Below are 20,265 nucleotides of genomic sequence, written 5' to 3'. Positions count from 1 at the left end.
TGTTATGAAAATGTATTTAAATTATCTGTAAGTGTTTCGTGCTTCTCAGTAATGCCTCGTACTCTATTTCGGCGACGAATACGGGTAGGGGATGTTACAATATATATATTAACACGTTTAGGCCTAGTAAAACGGATGGATATATTTGAACATGAAATATGACATGGTGATTTAGCGAGAATGAAATAAAATAATAGTTGGAAAAATGAAATGATGACTTTAAAACGATAAATAAACGAATGAATAAATAAATAAGTAGATAAAAAAGAATAAGAAGATAAAAACCAAAGAAATGATATACTAATGAATAATATTGATGCATCTATAATGACAATAAAAACAACAATTAAGCGATAACCATGTTGTGACTACTATCATAGTACTAATATGAATAAATAAAATAATATTGACAATAACAAGGATAAAATAAAATAAAATGTATAAATAAATGATATAGTAGATTGATAAAATAAAATATATAAATAAAATATATAAATTTTAAATGCTAAATAAAAGATGTAGTAAATAAAGAAGCAAAGCTAACCGAAATATGGATTAAATTGAGATTCAAGCAAAGTTTAAAGCATAAATCGCAAAATAAATAAGGAAAGGGGCAACAAATATGCAAATAAAAGGAAAATGAAAAATATAAATTTTAAATATAATAAAGGATAAAGAAATAATAAATAAATAAATAAAGTTCATAAAAGATTGAAATTAAATAAATAAAGGATTGAAATATAACGCGCTAAAAAGAGCAGGGGCTAATGGGAAAATATTCCCAACCCCAGGACACGCGTTATTCCCCGAGGGGTCAACGGTCTGATGACCAAATTGAAAATGAATCCAAATTGAATGGCATAATTTCTAAAAAGAAAGAATAGTGAAATTAGGACTCAAATGAAATAACTCAAAAGGAGGAAGGACTAAAACTGCAAATACCCTCTAAAAAACACGCGGATCCTAGGGGTGGTTTGGGTCAAGCAATCGGGTCCTACTTCATATGACGTCGTTTTGGGGCTTCTGGAGTCAGGCCAAAACGACATCGTATCAATAGCCTATTTAAGTTAAACTTTTTTTGAAAAAAATCGTTCCTCCCCTTGTTTTTTAAAAAATTTTCTTTTCTCTTTGTTTTCTCTAAACGTGGCCTTTAGGTCGGCTAAGAGGTCCGATAAACCTCTATCGCAGCCCCCGATCACCAGTGACGACGACTGCCATCCCCGATGGTCGAAATTCATGAAAACGATCTATTTTGACCGTCTTACTTCCTTTAGCCCAAATCGGAGGCCCAAAAACCCTGAAAACCCACCTAAAAAAAACCTTTTAGTTTCTCGGTATTTTGATAGGTGTCCAGCACCCACCCTTCTGACGCAGCCTCCGACGAACCAAAGGGAATTCGAAGGTCCCACGCCAAAAGAACCATCCTTCATTGGAGACGGCGTCCTTGTCCACTTGTGGCGGTGGAACATGAAGTGGCACGGTAACCTTTTTAACCTTTCTCTTTTTAATTTTTATGTTTTTATATAAAAAAAATAAAAATAAAAATAACAGATCTAAATAAAGAATCACCTTTGAAATTTTTCTTTATATTTATGTTTTTTTATTGCTTTCTTGTGTAAAAATACATTTATTGTTATGACTTTTTGTAATACCCCTCACCCGTATTCAATACCGAAATATGGTTTCGGAGCATTACTAAATCTAAAACACAATAATAATACATTTCTCATACAATTAGTCAATTCATATACAATTCATTCACAACCAATCATATTGTCCCTAATACGAGCCCACGATGCCCAAAACATGCATTCAGGGTGGTTCGGGACTAAACCAATAACTTTAGAAATTTTTAGAATACTTATAAAAATTTTCTCAAAAATAGGGGACACACGCCCGTGTGGCTTGACTGTGTCTCTCACATGGCCAAAGACACGCCCGTGTCACAAGCCGTGTGGACATTCAAAATAGAAGCACATGGCCATATCCCAGCCCGTGTTCGACCCCGTGTAACTCTCTGACTTGGGTCACACGGCAAACACACACGCCCACGTGGCTAGCCCATGTGCCTTAAAAATGGCCACACAGGCCAGTGTGCCAGGCCGTGTGCTAGGCTGTACCAAACCTGTAGGGTATATTGACTTATGCCACATGGCCAAGTCACAAGCCCATGTATGAGGTCGTGTGGAGCATACTGACTTGGTTTCTATTTCAAAACCAGAAGACACACGGCCGTGTAACTTGACCGTGCGTCACACATGGCTGAGGCACACGCCCGTGTCTCTGCCTGTGTGGACAAAATAGGCTATTTACCAAGCCATATTGTCACCCCAAACTTGCTCACACATACACAACTCAAATGGCACAAATCATAGCATAAATAAGCATCCAATACAACCACAACCAAGACTAAAACATGCCATTTCAATACCATTATTCACAATACACACCAGTCACAAAATAGGCCATTACACTATACCAAATTCACATATACAATTTAATAGATTAAGCATTTCCAAACATGCATTATTATGCTTACATTCATAAGCATATATCTTCTCTAATAACCATCATTTAACATCCACAAATACCAACCATTAATAAACATCACAAAACCAACCTCAATCACATAACATAGGCTATATGCACACATATATAAACATAACCAAACCAACCAAGTTAAGCCAAATTTCATGGCTATATATATATATGTACAAATCAAAACATTTAACATTTACAAGCCATTTCAAATGACCAAAATCATTATCAATTCGTAGCCAAAATAACCAAAAATCCTATACATGCCATATAACCAAAATATAAGCTCAAAAGTACCAAAGTGATAGTAGGATAGTGTAATGAAGTCTCCAACGATCCCCAGATCTGAGCTAGCTTTGAAATCACTATAAGACACGGAAAAATAAACAATGTAAGCTATAAAGCTTAATAAGCTCGTATGGAAATAATAAGCAAGTCTCACCATCTATTTACCATTCAAATTAAATGACATAATATACAACAATGCATTAATCTCAAGCTAACATGAACTTAATTATATATTAATCATAAACTCACAAATTCCTTTGGCTCATTGCTCGTATAGTTTTCCAAACATACCTGTACCATACGTATCTATTTCTCACTATTTCACATTTTTAATATACCCGTTGAACCATCCAAAATAAAATTTGGATATTCGAAAGTCTCGCACCCTAGGTATCAATATCATGGCCTGAAGCCAAATCAATGAAGCTTGCACCCGAAGTGCCAATATCATGGCCTGAAGCCAAATCAATGAAGCTAGCACCTAAAGTGCCAATATCACGGCCAGAAGCCAAATCAATGAAGCTCGCACCGGAAGTGCCAATATCATGGCCCGAAGCCAAATCAATGAAGCTCGCACCCGAAGTGCTAATATCATGGCCCGAAGCCAAATCAATGAAGCTCGCACCGGAAGTGCCAATATCACGAATTCGAAAGCTCACACCCCGAAGTGCCAATATCATGGCCCGAAGCCAAATCAATGAAGCTCGCACCCGAAGTGCCAATATCATGTCCCGAAGCCAAATCAGTGAAGCTCCTAATGACATGTCCTTCGTATCCTCATTATTCTTAAAGTTCAACTGAGATTTCTAATGCCGAACCTTCATCGAATGTGTCCGCAAGTTTGTAATTCACAATTCATGCAATATCAATACATTTAAAAGACAAATATAGCAATGCTTAGTACATACAAACTTACCTCGATTCACAAAAACGATGGAATGAACTGACTAGTCTGATACTTTATTTTTCCCCCAATCAAGATCTGAACTTCACTTTTCTTGATCTAATTAATATCAAATTCAGCTTATTTAATTATCTTTCTATTCAATTTAATCCAAAATTCACATTATGGCACTTTTATACTTTTTCCCCTAATGTTACACATTTTTACAATTTAGTCTTTATTTCATAAAAACACAAATTTATGCAATTTAACCGTAACCCATGCTAGCCGAATTTCAATTATGTCCCTAGCAGCCCATATTTTTCATTTATTTCACATTTTAACCACAAAATTTCCACATTTCACAATTTAATCCCTAATTTACATTTTCACTAAAAATCACTTAACAAAACTTATATAACTATCATCAAACATTCATAATCTATCACCAAACATCAAAATACATGCTTATTCATCAATGGGAACTTTCTAAATCTTTAACAGTTTTGCAAAATAGTCCCTAGGCTAGCTAGACCTACTTGCAACGTTCTCAAAAATATAGAAATCATTAAAAACGGGTTAAAAATGCATACCTAATTGAAGGAGATTAGCTTTCCAAAATTCAAGCCCTAAAAATGGCTTTTCTTCACTCAAAATTCGGTGGAAGAAGACGATTAAAAGATGGTACAAATTTGTTGTTTTTATTTAATTTACCTTAATTATCAAATTACAAAATTAACCTTATTATATAATCATATTTAACATCCATTTTAAGCCCATAAATGTCCACTCACAATTGAAATGGTCTAATTACCACATAAGGACTCTCACTTTAAGGTTTTATAGTTATTAAATACCTTTAGCTATTAGAACATCACTTTTGCACTTTACGCAATTTAGTCATTTTTATCAAATTGACTAATTAAACAATAAAATTTCTTATCGAAATCTTCACACAAACATATTATCATGCTGTAAATATTAAAATAATAATAAAATAAATATTTCAACTTCGGATTTGTGGTCCCGAAACCACTATTCCTATTTAACTAAAAACAGGCTTTTACACTTTTATAGCCATAATATCTATTTTTTTCTTTCTGTTTCTGCCATTTCCACTGTTCTTGCCTTTTATTTCTGTCCTTTTTCTTTACGTTTTGCAGGTGAATGCGCGCAGTCAACGGCAACGGTGGGAAACACACCTTTGCTATTTTGGTGCAATGGCGGTAGGGGCGCGTCAGGGCTCGGGCGGCGTGCCTGCGAGGGACCGATGCTGGAAGCTAGGGTTTTTTAGTTTTACTGGAAGATAGTTTAGGCTATGGGCCATTAGGGCTTTTTTCATTTGGGCCGTTTGGGATTGTAAATTTGGGCCTGATATTTTTGTAAATTGACTGTTGTAATTGACTATATTATTTTGGTTTTTTTTTTCATTTGGTTTCTGTTTGGGCCGGACGAAATTGGGTACTTATAGTGTAGATTATTCATTTCCTTTTCTTTTATTTTCTAAAGAATAAAATTAAGCAAATGATAAAATTGATTTAAACCTTCTTGGATATTCCCAAGCAAGCTTGATTAGAAGTTGAGCATGGATGAACCGAAGAGAGAAAGAGAGCATAAAACCAAACTGATTTGGGTAAAGTTGAGGGTAAGTTTTGTATGATGGTCGTGTTAGTCATTGAGTGTAAAGCTCCTTTGAAGAATCCGTGAAACAGTGTAGTTTCAATAGGGTGAAAATGTTGTAAGTAAGATAGATAAGGTGGTTATGGGGGTTAGTTAGGAGGTTAAGGGAACGGGCTGGGAAAACTTTGTTAAAGGTGGACCGACATAAGTCATGATTGACGAAGGCTTCGTGTGAGGTGAGTTTGTGGACTATGTCATTGAGAGATCCAAATTGGTTTGTTAAAGCGATGATGGACGATGATGGTTTGTAATTGTAGGGTGAGCATATGTGAAGCAAGTTTTATTTTGATTTCAACTTTCGCCTTTTCTTTTTTTCATAAACATGAAAAAGTTTCAACAAATGAAAAATATAGAAAAACTACATTAAAAGAAATGGAGGAGGGAAAAAACCAAAGGGAGAAGCAAAAGAGAATGGAAAAAAAAGGAAAGATAAAAAACATGAAAGAAAAAAATTAAATTGCTCAAAACGAAAAAAATATGGGGACCAATTGTATAATATAACCTAAAATTTTTGTTTGAAATGGTGATTTAACATGTCATGTCAGCTTATTGTTACACTGTTAATGACAATTGACGACTCAGTGACCAAAATGTTACAACACGTTAACGTAAGTGACTAAAACGTACCATTTTAAACATAAGTGACTAAAATGTAACATGAAGTAAACAAAAGTGATTGTTTTGAAGTTTACCCATTTTTTATTAAATTCTAAAAAGATATTTAAATTTCCCTAAACCCTAAATTGAAATTTAAATACATTTTTACATTTTATAACATTTTTTAATTTTTTATATATTATTTTGAATTTTTAAAATTTATAATTAGATATTTTAAAATTTAATTAAAAAATATTTTTTATGATTTTTTTACATTTTTAATCAATATAACTTATATATAATATTAAAAAAAGACAAGTGATGTATTTTAATAGTGGCACGTGGCTGATCAATGTCGATCAATGCCTAATCAACTCTGGCCAACTAAAACACTATTTACTTTGATTGGTCGTTGATCGAGGCAGTAATCGATCACGTGGCACTATTAGGATACACTATATGTCCTTTTTTAATATTATATATATTATATTGATTAAAAATATAAAAAATTATATATAATATATTAAAAAATTAAAATGTTTAAAAATATTTTTTTATAAAATTCTAAAATATATAACTATAAATTTTAAAAATTCAAAATTATATATAAAAAACGGGAAAATGTAATAAAAATCGAAAAAAGTATTTAAATTTTGCAAAAAAATTGAAATTTAAATAACTTTTTAGAATTTTATAAAAATATTTATTTTTAACAATTTTTTATAATTTTTACATTTTTGTAATAATATTATTAATTTTTGAAGATGATAGATGACACTATTGTAACGCTAGTTATGGATTTTGGGCTAGTTTTCTATTTCTGTTACAATTGAAAACAGCTTTTAAAATAAATGTTTTTACAAAAAAAATTATTGTTAATTTTTAGAGTTTTATATTGCTACCTAAAATTATAATTGAATGTTAAAATATTATTTTTAGACATGATAATAGAAAGTAAAAAAATAGTTAATTTATATGATATTTAAATTATTTAATATAATGATATATGAAATATAAATTTTAAACACCTTTTAAATAATTAATATAAATTATTTGTAAAACTAATAATATAAAATATTTTAAAAAATTAAATATAATAATACATAAGATTTAAATAATTTAACATAATGATAAATGTATTAATAATCCAATATAATGATAAATGAAATGTTTAAATAATTTAATGTAATGATATTTTATTTTATATACTTTTAAATAGTTAATATAAATACAAAATATTTTAATAATTTTTACGAAACGCAAAAGTTAAAAGCACCCAACTTTTGCATTTAGGTGGAAAAATACTTTTTGTCTGCACTTTTGACTCCAAAAATTAAGTACTCTCTATTGCTTTTGTGGAAAAAAAATTGGCTTGAAAGTACTTCTCCACTGCAATGGAGAACGCACCCTAGTTTATATGTTATGAGTAAGTGTGAATTTAATTTTTATACTTTAATTTGATTAATTTTAATCTTTATACATTTCGAATTTCAAGTCTTAATCTTAATTTAAATAGTAATAATTAAATTTGTTTGGTTAAATTTTGTTATTGTTCTTGTATATGTAATATTGTAGATTTAGTCCATATCCACTAATTTGATTATTTTTAGTTTTTATATTTTTTTACCCAAATGATACTGAAGAATCAATTGACTAAATCTTTTGCAAATTATGGGTCCGTTTGATTGCCAGTAAAATATTTTCCGTAAAATGATTTCTGGAAAAGGTTTTACTTTTCTGTAAAATGACTTACTGGAAAATATTTTCTGGTGTTTGATTGAATCTGTGTAAAATATTTTCTGCTGTTTGGCAGATTTCTTGAAAATATTTTCCGGAAATTTTTTTTTACATATATTAATATATATTAATAAATATTTATATTTTAAATTATTTTTACATATATTGCAATGATTTATTTATAAATAAATAAATAAAATTAAATATATAATAATACTCAATTATTAAGCTACAATATTAACCGTCATAAATTGAAAATAACCAATGTCAAATAAATTATTTGTAATTGTGTTAAAAAAATAAAAAACAAGGGTTGAATACTTATAAATTTAGCTTCCAAACCACAATTAAAAAAATACTAATCTATGCATTTATTTAAAACATATAAGATGTATTTACCTACCAATATGAAACATTGGATCTTTTAAACAGATTCAGCAAGACCAAAATGTTAAACAAAAGAAAAGACATATTCCAAATCCTTAGTAAATTGTTATAGACTGTGTTTGGCGTAACTGCTTAAGTGCATCTACTATCAAATTGCTAGCCACTTACAACTAAAAAAATGGCAATGTCTGCTGCCAGGAAGCTTGCTGGGTTCAAATCAAAACACACAAAAACCAAAACTTAGCCTAAATAATCTAATCATAAAACACTACTCCGACTGTTAGCGTTGCATTAACTGATTCACCATCTGCTATCAAATTGCTAGCCACTTGCACCTTTCTTTAATAAGACTTTGATTACTTCCAGATGGGACCCTTGAACAGTATAGTGAAGTGGAGTGAATCCCTAGCGATTAGTGGCTCTCACTGAAACTCCTGATGAAAGCAGAGTTCAGACAACCTCTAGATGTCCTTTCTGCGCCGCAAAATGAATCGCACCCATGCCATCCATGGCAGCAGCACCAACATCAACATTTTGCTTGCAAAGATAACTCACTACCTGTGCTTGCCTTTTGGAAGGCAAAAACATATACAGATGGATATTCTGAACAACCCAAAAGAACACTGTTGTCACGGGGCAGAATTGAAGTTAAATATCCAGGTAACTATCATGATCTTTGAAGTCAATAAGATAACAACCTCAAGACATAGATTCAACTTCACATCAACCTCTAAAATGCTTCAGACATATTTGTGTCCCAAGTAATATGATTTATCATAGTAGCTGCAAAATTCAAAGCAACATTAATAGTTACAACATGGTACCAAATACTTGCTTTATACAGCACAACATGCATTCTTAAATATTTTGAAAAGAAAAATCTTCATAGGCCGTCCATCTTAGTTCTGTTATCAAGGATACAACCGAATGAAATCTATCCAAGCACACACAAAAAACAGGTCGTACCCAGTGCACAAGGATCTTGGCTATAAATAGGGGCAGGTCTAATGTATGCTGCATTCCCCTGTTCACAAAGGTTGTTTCAAGGTTTGAACCCATAACCAAGCAGATAGAAAGTCAGGGACGACCTTCAAAATCTTGCCTATTAAAACACAAAACTTGTAGCTATAGTTTGTATCCAATTGAGTGATAAGAGGATAGCAGCTAGGGACCAAATGAAAAGTTTAGCCATAGCCTTTAAAATCCAAAAGGGCATACATTTTAAGTTTAAAATGATTGGTTTTCAAACAATAGGTTTAACACTATGAAACAAGCATTTTAGTCCATCTAAACAACATCTGTCACTCTAAATAAAACCAAACCTATATTCGCTCAGAGGTATACAAATGCCATAATAAGTATTTGAAAAATGGTCATTTTGGCGTTCCACAACATCTGAACCTTGAACTGCATACAATTTTAGCAACAAGTATATACGCAATTTTCAACAGTCATCAAACAGAATATGAATAACAGTAACCATTTTCTTTGTAATACTTGAAAAATCTTTCATTTTCAGGATTCAGTGAAAATAGACATTCTCATTCTCATCTAATAAGCACAATAGCAAAATTAGCATTTTGATATTGATGTTACTTATTAATGTGTATGCTTCTGATTTGTAACCAACTAGAAATCAGCATGACAGAGCACTGATGTCTTTCCATACAGTGTAATTTTCATAGATTAATCTGTTCAAATTTTGAGCATTCTTCACTTTTGCTATAGAGGCTTCAACGCTAAGAGGAATCACTGGATGATGCATTTTTTGGATGACATAAAATTTTCAGTAGAACTTAGCAGTGTACTTGCAAAATATAAACTCTGCTGACAGGTTCTGAATGCTAAATGAGTTCTTTGCATTTATTTCCTTTTCTTTTCATTTTTCCTCTTCACTGTAAGCAAACATTTTACCCCCACCTTACTTTTACCTTACAGTATCTAAAATGTAGGATCAAAGCTCACCTTGCAAGAAAATAACTCAACAATGCAGTCTTCTTTTGTGGGGATCACTCGCAAGTCAAGTACAGGACTTGCTTCAAAGTTGAAGAGCGCAAGTTTTGGAAGTTTGCACCTGAACAGCATCGAAGAACATATATATAATCAACAGATAAAGAAGATGAAGATAAAAGGCATCAAATTAAGCCCTGAGGTTAGAGCTTTAGAACGAATGAGAAACTTGGAATAAGTCAATTAAAAAAAAAACAGTTCCTTGATAGCCAAAGCAAAAAAGAGATTATGACTGAATAGATCAAATTTCCTTTTTCTTCTCTGACCTCTCTTCTCAAGATTCAGCCATAGAAGCTGGAAAAGCACAATAAATACAAAGAATGGCAGAAGGAACTAGACTCAATACCCATTCTAGATTCAACTGGACACACTTAAGGAATCTAATAACCAGAATTAGAGAGAGAAAATTTTGTATTATATTAAACAAAAATTAGAGAGAAAAGGAAGGAAAACAGAATGCAGAGGTAAAATATTAGAGAAATATGCAGATACCTCGAGGAGATTAGAGATGAATTTTTCTCGACTGTGGACCTTAATTTTTAAGGTTTCTTCAAAATACAGAGGTAAGGCTGACGGTCGAGCGACAGAGACGACGATGCTGAGATGGTGAGGTGAGGCCAACGAACGGAGATGAGGAGCCGAAGGAAGATACAGAAATGAATCAAAGAACAACAGGACAGATCACATCTACATTGAGGAGGACGTGACGGTCAGACGACGAGAGCTTCGATTGGGGGGAATTGAGTTTTTCTTGGGCATGGGAACAACCGATCAAGGATGGGGGAAGGGGAAGGGGAAGGGAAATGGAAGATTTCTGTTCTTTCTAATTTTCCTGAAAATGTCTTACCGAATTAGAAACGGTAAGACATTTTCCAAAATTAACACCTTCTTTTCCCGTGTTTTGTAATTGGTTTTACAGTATGAAAATATTTTCAGCCAATCAAACACCGAAAATTTCAGAAAATGTTTTCCGGAAAACATTTTACACCAATCAAACGGACCCTATATATAGAAAAAAAAGCTAACGTATGTGAAAATATGTTCGTCGCATAAGATTTTAGTAATAAATTTAATGATTAATATTTTTTAAAAATAAATGTCTACTATTTATCTTTAAAAAATAGCTAATATTTAATTATGACTAATACTTTAAAATTCAAAAAATATAAAAAATTAAATTCACATCTTACACTAGGATTGATGGCAAGACTTAGGTATTTTTATTTTTATTTTTTAACGAAAGGTTCAAAGGCTTTCCTTTTCTGACACATAGATATGGTATTTTGGACCATTTTACCAAAAAAAACTCATTTCTTACTTTATTTACGAAAATTAACTACTTATTTTATTATTTCCTGGAATGGGCCGAAAACACTAAAGCTCCGATTATTTGCCAGTAAAATATTTTCCGGAAAAGCTTTTCAGCTTTTTCTAATGTTTGTTTGGCTAAAAATAATTTACTGAGGTAAAATGTATTACAAAACACGAGAAAAGAAGCCCATAATTTAGGAAAATGTCTTACCTTTTTTATTTCGGTAGGAAATTTTTAGGAAAAGAAACCAACACTGATCTTCCCTTTCCCTTTCCCCTCCCCTTCCCCTATCCTTGACACCCCGATTTTTTGCTTGCCGTCAGCCAACAACGATTCTCAACGCCAGACGCCGACATTCATCTTTGATTTTCTCAATCTTCACCTTTCGTTGTCAAAATCTGCACTGGTGTTCATCTTCCTCTCTCGAAGCTAAGAACGAAAAAAAATTGATATGGGGAAAGGGTGTTGTCTTTTCTGAAGTTCAACTTTGGTTTGTTGTTAGCCGGTTCGAGGAAGGGAAAAAAAAGAAATATCTGTTAATTGTAGTTGATAATCTAAATGAAGAGTTTGCTTTGATCCATGAAATTGTTGATACTTATAATTATGTGGCTATGGATACTGATTTCCCGGGTGTGGTTCTACGCCCTGTGGGAACGTTCAAGAATATAAATGATTATAATTACCAAACTTTGAAAGGTAATGTTGATATGTTGAAATTGATCCAATTGGGTCTCACTTTTTCAGATGAGAATAGGAACCTTTCCATTTGTGGCACTGATAGCTTTTGCATTTGGTAATTCAATTTCCGTGAGTTTAATTTAAGCAAAGATATATTTGCTAGTAATTCAATCGAGTTGTTGCGCCAGTGTGGGATTGATTTCAAGAAGAATAACGAGAAAGGTATCGATGTGAAGCGATTCGGTGAGCTTTTGATGTCATCTGGGATCATGTTGAATGATGATGTCCATTGGGTCACCTTTTATAGTGGATACGACTTTGGGTACTTGCTTAAGCTTTTGACTTGCAGGAGTTTGCCTGATAGTTAAGCTGGGTTTTTCGATTTGATCAAGATATATTTCCCCATGGTATACGATGTTAAGCACATGAAGAAGTTTTGCAACAGCCTTCATGGTGGTTTGAACAAGCTCACCGAGTTGTGGAAAGTGGAAAGAGTCGGTGTGTGCCATCAAGCTGGTTCCGATAGTTTGCTCACCTCGTGCACCTTTAGGAAGTTGAGAGATAACTTTTTCAACAGCTTTATAGAGAAATATGCAGGTGTATTGTATGGCCTAGGTGTCCAGAATGGACAGAATACTAATTAAAAGAAAATAATTAGAAAAAAATGTTGGTGGATGTAGACTACTTAGAGTTTGAGCCTGAATTTTCTTCGTATGCATTGTCAAAAAAAAATGTATAGTTGATTTAGCTGTGACTTTTCTCCTTTTGCTTGCATTATAACTGAAACCTTAACTGGTTTTTCCAGTTGAAGTCCAGTGTAAATTACGCAGTTAGTGTTTCTATCTTTTTCAATAATAATCATAATCATTTGCATCTTATTGACTTAGATTATATTTCTACAGTTTGTGTTTATTTCTGCAAATTTCTATTTATTTTAATTGCTAGCTGCACTGGGATCCTCTTGAATAATCTTAGAACTTATTTGTATGTTGTACAATTGGCCCCTGTGCCTTGAAGTTGTTGAGGTCTCTTGGTCCTATTATTTCAGTATGAGCATAATAGGAACAAAGGATGCTTCTCTATCAGAAGAAGTGTATCTTCTACAAGTGAACATTACTAGTTATTAGGAACTTTGGAGTTGTTATTTATGCACTGAGATGGCAGATGATGGATGGGGTTGTGTTCCTGCATATGAGTTCAGATATGGTTCATATATTACAAACGGGGAAGGGGATGACAATTACAGGGTTTGAATCCTAGTTTTTGTGATGCCAACAAAGGGCTTAACCACTGCATCCTTATGATGTTGGCAGATATGGTTCATATGGTGTATATTGTTAAGGACTTATTAGTGTTCTCTGAGGTCTGAGCAAGCTTGGTGCCTTTCGTTGGAATGAAAGAAGGATTAGCTCTTGAGATGTGGCTAAGAGAACTTGAATCATTAAAACTGTGGGTGGTATTTCCAGATGTGGGATTAACCATTTTTGAGTGAGTACTTGTTGATTGCAATATAGGCTTTGTTGCATGCTTAAAAGGAAAAAACCTGCTAGGCTTCTACCAGATTGGCATGCTGCATTATGCAATACAGGCAAGAAAAATATAAATTTATTAATATATATATAATAAACTCAATTAAACAATGAAAAGATAATAAATTCTTAAATATATATTTGTTCCCTTTAAAACAACTTTATAAAATATTTTCAAGAAATTTGTCAAACAGTAGAAAATATTTTACACAGATTCATCCAAACACCAAAAAAGTAAATCATTTCCAGAAAAATAAATCATTTTCCAAAAATTATTTTTCGGAAAATATTTTACTAGCAAACAAACAAAGCCTAAATGCGTCTACGTAGGAGCGTTTTAAGGGGAAATACAGGCTAAAACGTGCCTCTGGGGGAACATTTTGCCATGTAAGCACAAAACGCGCTAATGTGGACGCACTTTGCTGACGTGGGAAAACACTCCCTCAGGGACACATTTTAACCCGTGTTTTTGACATCCAACGTCATTTAAAATTTTGATCGTTGGGGGGTCCAACGGTAAAAATATATATAAAAACCCCTCCTTTTTATTTTTTTCCACACAAACATTTCTTCCAAAATTCTCAAAAAAGCTCTCAAGTTTCTCCCTAAATTTCTCAAAGCTCTCTTTACTTAATTATTTCCTTTAATTTTTTTTTCTAAATTAGTATTTTTTTTATAATTTCAAAGATATTTGATCATGTTAGCAATGGCCAGAGGATTAATTCGTCTCTATCATAAACATATTTTTGTCGAACAAATGAAAATGGTAAGGGTTAATTTCAATTTTTGAATATTATTTAATTTTTTTTTCATTTAACTAATTTTAATTAATTTTTATTTTATAATTTTTATAACAATTGTAGATCGGGTGTTACAATGTTATATTCGTAATATGCCTGGTCCTCCATCACCATTTGATAGAAAATTACTTAAGGGAAGCGGGTTTTTGACATGTGGTCAATATAGGCCGGGGTGCAAGTTGGACCCGAAACTCATCAGCGCTTTCATAGAGAGATGGAGACCCGAGATGCACACATTCCATCTTATGCAGAGAGTGTACTATCACTTTGGAGGACATGTAGTTACAATTAGAATTACCGGTGAATGGGTCCGTACTCACTGAGTTTGCTCAATTTGCTGATTAGGGAGCCATATGTTACGATCTTTTGGGTGTGATTTCGGATAATATTTACGGAGGTCAGATCAAGATGGGTTGGTTACGAGATACATTCCTAGAGCCGGCGAATGATTCGACTAAAGTAGAAAGAATACAATATGCTTGGGCATACATCCTTGAGATCATTGGAGGTTATCTGATGCCAGACTTGTCACGAAACCTCGTATATCTGGTGGCAACATTGTAGTGGAAGATGTGCGAGGCGACGAAACCAAATAAAGCCAAAATCAGAAGTTGTCTATCACTACTACAATCATGGGCTCAATTTCTCTTTCCAATTTTACGTCGTCGAGTGAACCAGCCATATACATTCTCACTCATAAAGAGGTAAAATTTATATTAGAATTTACAATTATTACATAGATTTAAAATATAATTTTATGTTAAAAATTTATTTAATTAGGTGGAACCATGCGACGAGTTATGCTGGAATACCTACTGCTCTTGAAGATATACGGCTTCTATTAGACCAACGGTTGAAAATGCATGTAAGTATTAAATGAAATATATACACATAACATAGTCGCTTCATATTTAGTATTTAGTATTATATATAACTAATATTTTCATTATGTTCATATAGTTTCAATGGACACCATACGAGGATCTGGCAGTTCGTGCAGTAATTCCAAATGAATTCTTTCAAAACTTGAACATTTGGCATGTTAAGGTCTTATTGGCCAACTATGCTACTGTCGAGATGCATCAGACAGACAGAGTGTTGCGGCAATTTGGATTCCGACAACCAATTCCCGTGACATCTGAGGTGCTCGATGATGAGCACAAAATCGACTTACGGCAATCGAATACACATTAGCCAGTATTCTTCTTGGAATATATCAAAATTTGGGAAAATCGGTATGATCATATACCTACTCGCGAACTGATCATTGTTCCAGAGTTAGCGTGCTCGTCGGATTACATGCCATAGTTTAGGATTCATGAAAAGCCATATTTACTCTCGGAAGAGCAGAAGCATTGGCAAATCCATGTCAAAAGGGAACGATGGAGCCCGTTAAATCTAAGAAGAAGGGATGATGAGACGGGCCCATCAACAGCACCCACACAATCATTGGGCCCAACGCCTCAAGTGACGACGCCCACACTATAGCCCTTTCAGATTATGCCAGGTACGTATCCTAGCCCTTATATGTATCCTAACCCTTATATATTTCCTTTTCCTAATCCTATGCCAGGTTGGAATGCATGGCCCGATCCATCTCATTTCCCAATGACTCTGACTTAACCGAAGATATATAGGCCATCATCACAGGAGGGATCACACGAGGCACCGTCGAGGAGCTCATCTAATTTTCAATCCCCATCGCCTTATAGGATTCAAACACCTCTGCCATAGGTGATGCAAACACCTCCGCATTCTTTATTCTATCAAGGTAGGTCATCCTCCCAACACTCATAACCAGAACAACCACAACTCTCGCTGGAGCAACCATAACCCCCGCCGGAAGCTGAACCAAGAAGGAATCCAACGCATAACCGTCGACCACCCCCATGTAGCACTGACTCCGACCGGCACATACATTGATTTTTTAAATATATTTGTACAAACTATTTTTATATTGTTTCATTTAATAAAATAAAAGTTGTTCTGAATATTTTAATAGTAAATTATTTTTATATTTTGTCCTATTTAATAAAATAGAAGTTCTTTTGAATAAGGCAATAGAAATAATGTAACATAGTTTCATTTAAGCAATTATCAACTATTTCGATTTGGACGTGTTTGAATTGTATGACCTGGGTTCCTACACCATCTGCACAACTTCTGTTGGTTCGTTCTTTCCCAGATATTCATATTATCATGTATTCTACTTGAGCAAGCTCGACCTTTTAGTTTGCGACACAATTCTCTATTCGGTAAAAACTTAAACAGAGCAAACGATACAAAAAACCACTTACGTTCATCTGGGACTGGTGGGAATATATGTCTCCACACATTGTACATGTATTTTATTTTGTACACTTCGTCGACATAGCTTATGAGATCCAAACAGAGATTCTGACAAGTTGCAATTGCATGAGTGCATGGATAACGAAGTGTGTCAAACGTCCCACAGTCGCAAGTCCTATTTCTCAGATGTACACGATATTGCCCGTCGGTAATCCTTGGTTTGGTTTATCGAACTCCGTCACATGAAACTATAGGTTGTCGCAATCGTGACACACTATGTGCATGGTGTTGGCTCGCACCTTCGCCTTTTTAATTTATTGCAATACCTTACGGCACCATACATGACCTCCCTGCATTTGGCCTTTATAACTCACTGCTCGCTTTCAAAATAGTGCCACTAACGAAAATATGTCTCCCGCACAACCGAGGCTATCGGTAAATAAGACGTTCCTTTTAGAACAGAATTTATGCATTCAGCCAGGTTTGAGGTTATATGACCATATCGTAGGCCGCAGTTGTATGGTTGTGTCCACTGATCGAAAGGTATGTTACAGAGGTAATCTGCACCTTGATCGTTAACTAATCACAAAATCACCAACATCTCATGAAAATGATCTTTATTGATCTCATACCCTGTCAATATAAGTTGATAGCGAAAATTACATATTCCTCTTCAATTCAGAATAAATTGAATATTACAAACGAAATTATATTAGTAGAGATTAAATACCCATGTTGGTCACTTGTCGTCGTTCAGTGGTAGATCGATATTACCCATAGTAGTTGGACGCAGCGTGGCTTAGACAATACCGATGGTGTGTGCGATCTCATAGGCTTCCCTATCACTTAATTGCGGTTAGTATTCTAGTGCCTCGATCCAATATAACGCAAATATCAGGTTGGAGCTGATATGCCCCCTCAACCTAGAAAAAAAGAAATTTCAGTCTCCACCTGACTTTCCCGGTGTTATTGCAAATGCAATTGGAAGGATTCTCTCATCGCTATCTTGTGTCATAGCTAGCAATAGCCGATGGGAATATCTACCATACATAAAGGTACCGTCAATTTGTTCCAATGGCTTGCAGTACACAAATGCGTCCCAGCATTACTTCAAGCTCCAGAACAAATGCTTGAACACTTGGCATCCACAGAACAAGCGATCGTTGTAGTACACAGGGTCTATTTCAAGGTCTGTTATGCAACCTAGGACGTACCTCTCCAACATCTGGCACTACTATCACACCTCATTATATGAAGTGTCTCACCCACTATGAATATTTTTCAACGCCTTCTACTTAGCTATCCAAGCCTTGCGGTAAAAGGGTGTGTGCCTCAATTGGCTACGAATATTGGCAATTAAGACCGACACAGAAGTCCTAGGATCCACCTTCACCATCGGTAGTATTAAGCTAGCTATAATATCTGAATCCATCTTAGGATGATCTTGTGAAACACCTATCAACGAAGTACGTTAAATAATGCAACATTAAGTAATAACAATATTATTCAAAAACCCTAAACATCCGGTGATACTATACTGGCAACACAGGTATGTAGACCTTTGTACTTATTTATCTCTCATAAGCTTGTTTTTTTCCTAACCAAAGCCATGATTTTCCATAAACATGTACCGTTTTGCACTGCACACTTGGCCTCGAACTTTTCAGATTTGGATCTAACCATGTAGTGTTAACCTCGTTCATGATGCTATGTTGTTTTAATGCACCAAGAAAACTACCTTACTGGGAAACTCTTTACCAACTTCCAATTCACCCGAATCTAATGACAAACTTGTACGGTCACGCCTTCTGTGTGGTAGATCTGGAAACTCCAACGCATCATCTACCGATAGATCGACATTATGCATGTGGACTGGAGACGAGTACGATGTGAATTGCGGTCTTCTTCTTCATTTGAACCCCTTCACCATCTTCAGGTTCAGTTGGAATAGGCTCTGGTTTAGAAAATAATACAACTTCTACACCATCAGGGCCGGGCTCTCAAGATGGATCCACATCGGACTCATCATCCAATCCACTATCATCTACAATGTACGAGGTCCTTTCCCTGATAGACGTCGTAGGGAGTACATCCCTTCTTGTGAACGTTTCGTAACGTCCCCAATCAAATGTGGATTACCAACCACTAGAAGTTGATGTCATTCTCTAGTACATATTTCCAGCATCGACTATCGACCCACCGAGGTGCATGTCCCATTCACTAACCGAGTTTCGTGCAGGAGTTATGTATTCCATACCGCCACTAAACGCGAGTGCTTCTGTATTCTGCCTCCCACTAACGGAGTGTCGGGCAGGGGTCATGTATTCCTCTTGAACAAAGTAGATGTTGAAGTCGCAAATGCTTCATTTGGCGATGAAAATTGTACATATAACTCAAGATAGGGCCACTAGCGAGATGAGTCTACACCATCACCTCTAAGCTACGACCACATTTGATATCAAATGAGTCATATTTTACGGGATCAACCGAAGTACAAAATCGATACTTAGTAGACAAAACTCTCATTGGCGTCGTTCAGAAGATTTTGCGCCTAAGTCTTTTACGAAGTTCTATCAAATCTATGTTCTAGTTAAAAATCATTCGCACTATGTTCTCCAATAAAAAAAATGCCGTTCTCGGTGTCACGGACCTCACCATAATAGTAAATAACAGTACTAATACGTTCACTCATCTTCAATTTCTATTCTTCTTAGCCTCTCTAATTTTCTTGCTGTAACTTATGCAACATGAGAATGAAATTTGGCTCATTTATAGCCTAAGGCCAAGTAGGAACTACTGTAAAAAAAGAACATTCACGTGGGATCAGAACCGTCTTCACAAAATTATTTTTTAGGAACTACTGTAGAAAAAGAGCGTCCACGTGAGAGTTTTTTTCAGTAATTTTATTGATAGTGCATCTTGCTTAAAGTGTTTTTGACACTATTTTTTCATAACAAACTTCTCAAATTTATTTTTTCAGGAACTACTGTAGAAAAAAGTGTCTACGTGGGAGCTTTTTTCAGTAATTTTGTTGACAGTACATCCTGCTTGAAACGTTTTTGGCACTATTTTTTTAGAATTGTCTTCTCAAAATTATTTTTCAAGAACTACTGTAAAAAAAGAGCGTCCACGTGGGAGCTTTTTTCAGTAATTTTGCTGACAGTGCATCTTGCTTGAAGCATTTTTGACACTATCTTTTTAGAATCGTCTTCTGAAAATTATTTTTTCAGGAACTACTATAGAAAAAGAGCGTCCATGTGGGAGCCTTTTTCAGTAATTTTGCTGACAGTACATCTTGCTTGAATCGTTTTTGACATTATCTTTTCAGAACCGTCCTCTCAAAATTAATTTTTCTGAAACTACTGTAGAAAGAAAAAACAAGACCATTCTTGTCAATATCATTTTTTCTAAACCCTAAACCTAAACCCTATTACAAAAATCCTAAAAGCTAAACACAATTATTTTTAAAAAAAATCTAAACCTTAATTAAATTAATTTTCTTAAAAACTCTAAACCCTAATTTAATTAATTTATTTA

General features: G+C 34.2%; 1 long non-coding RNA gene and 1 pseudogene across 1 annotated transcript; one reads left to right on the top strand and one right to left on the bottom strand.

Moving 5' to 3' along the window:
- Nucleotides 1-8,193: 8,193 nt before the first annotated feature.
- LOC107928558 (uncharacterized) lies at nucleotides 8,194-11,081 on the bottom strand. Its single transcript, XR_005900181.1, has 4 exons — nucleotides 10,613-11,081; nucleotides 10,076-10,184; nucleotides 8,809-8,893; nucleotides 8,194-8,713 (listed from the first exon to the last, which is right to left on the bottom strand). It is a non-coding gene; the product is annotated as an uncharacterized lncRNA (long non-coding RNA).
- Nucleotides 11,082-11,689: 608 nt separating this feature from the next.
- LOC107948521 (probable CCR4-associated factor 1 homolog 7) lies at nucleotides 11,690-12,996 on the top strand (annotated as a pseudogene).
- The last annotated feature ends 7,269 nt before the right edge of the window (nucleotides 12,997-20,265 follow it).

This window comes from Gossypium hirsutum, chromosome A08 (genome assembly GCF_007990345.1).
Source record: "Gossypium hirsutum isolate 1008001.06 chromosome A08, Gossypium_hirsutum_v2.1, whole genome shotgun sequence".
In the NCBI taxonomy this organism is placed as follows: Eukaryota; Viridiplantae; Streptophyta; class Magnoliopsida; order Malvales; family Malvaceae; genus Gossypium; species Gossypium hirsutum.
Note: the sequence above shows the minus strand (reverse complement) of the source record. Positions and strands in the feature narration are given on the sequence as shown.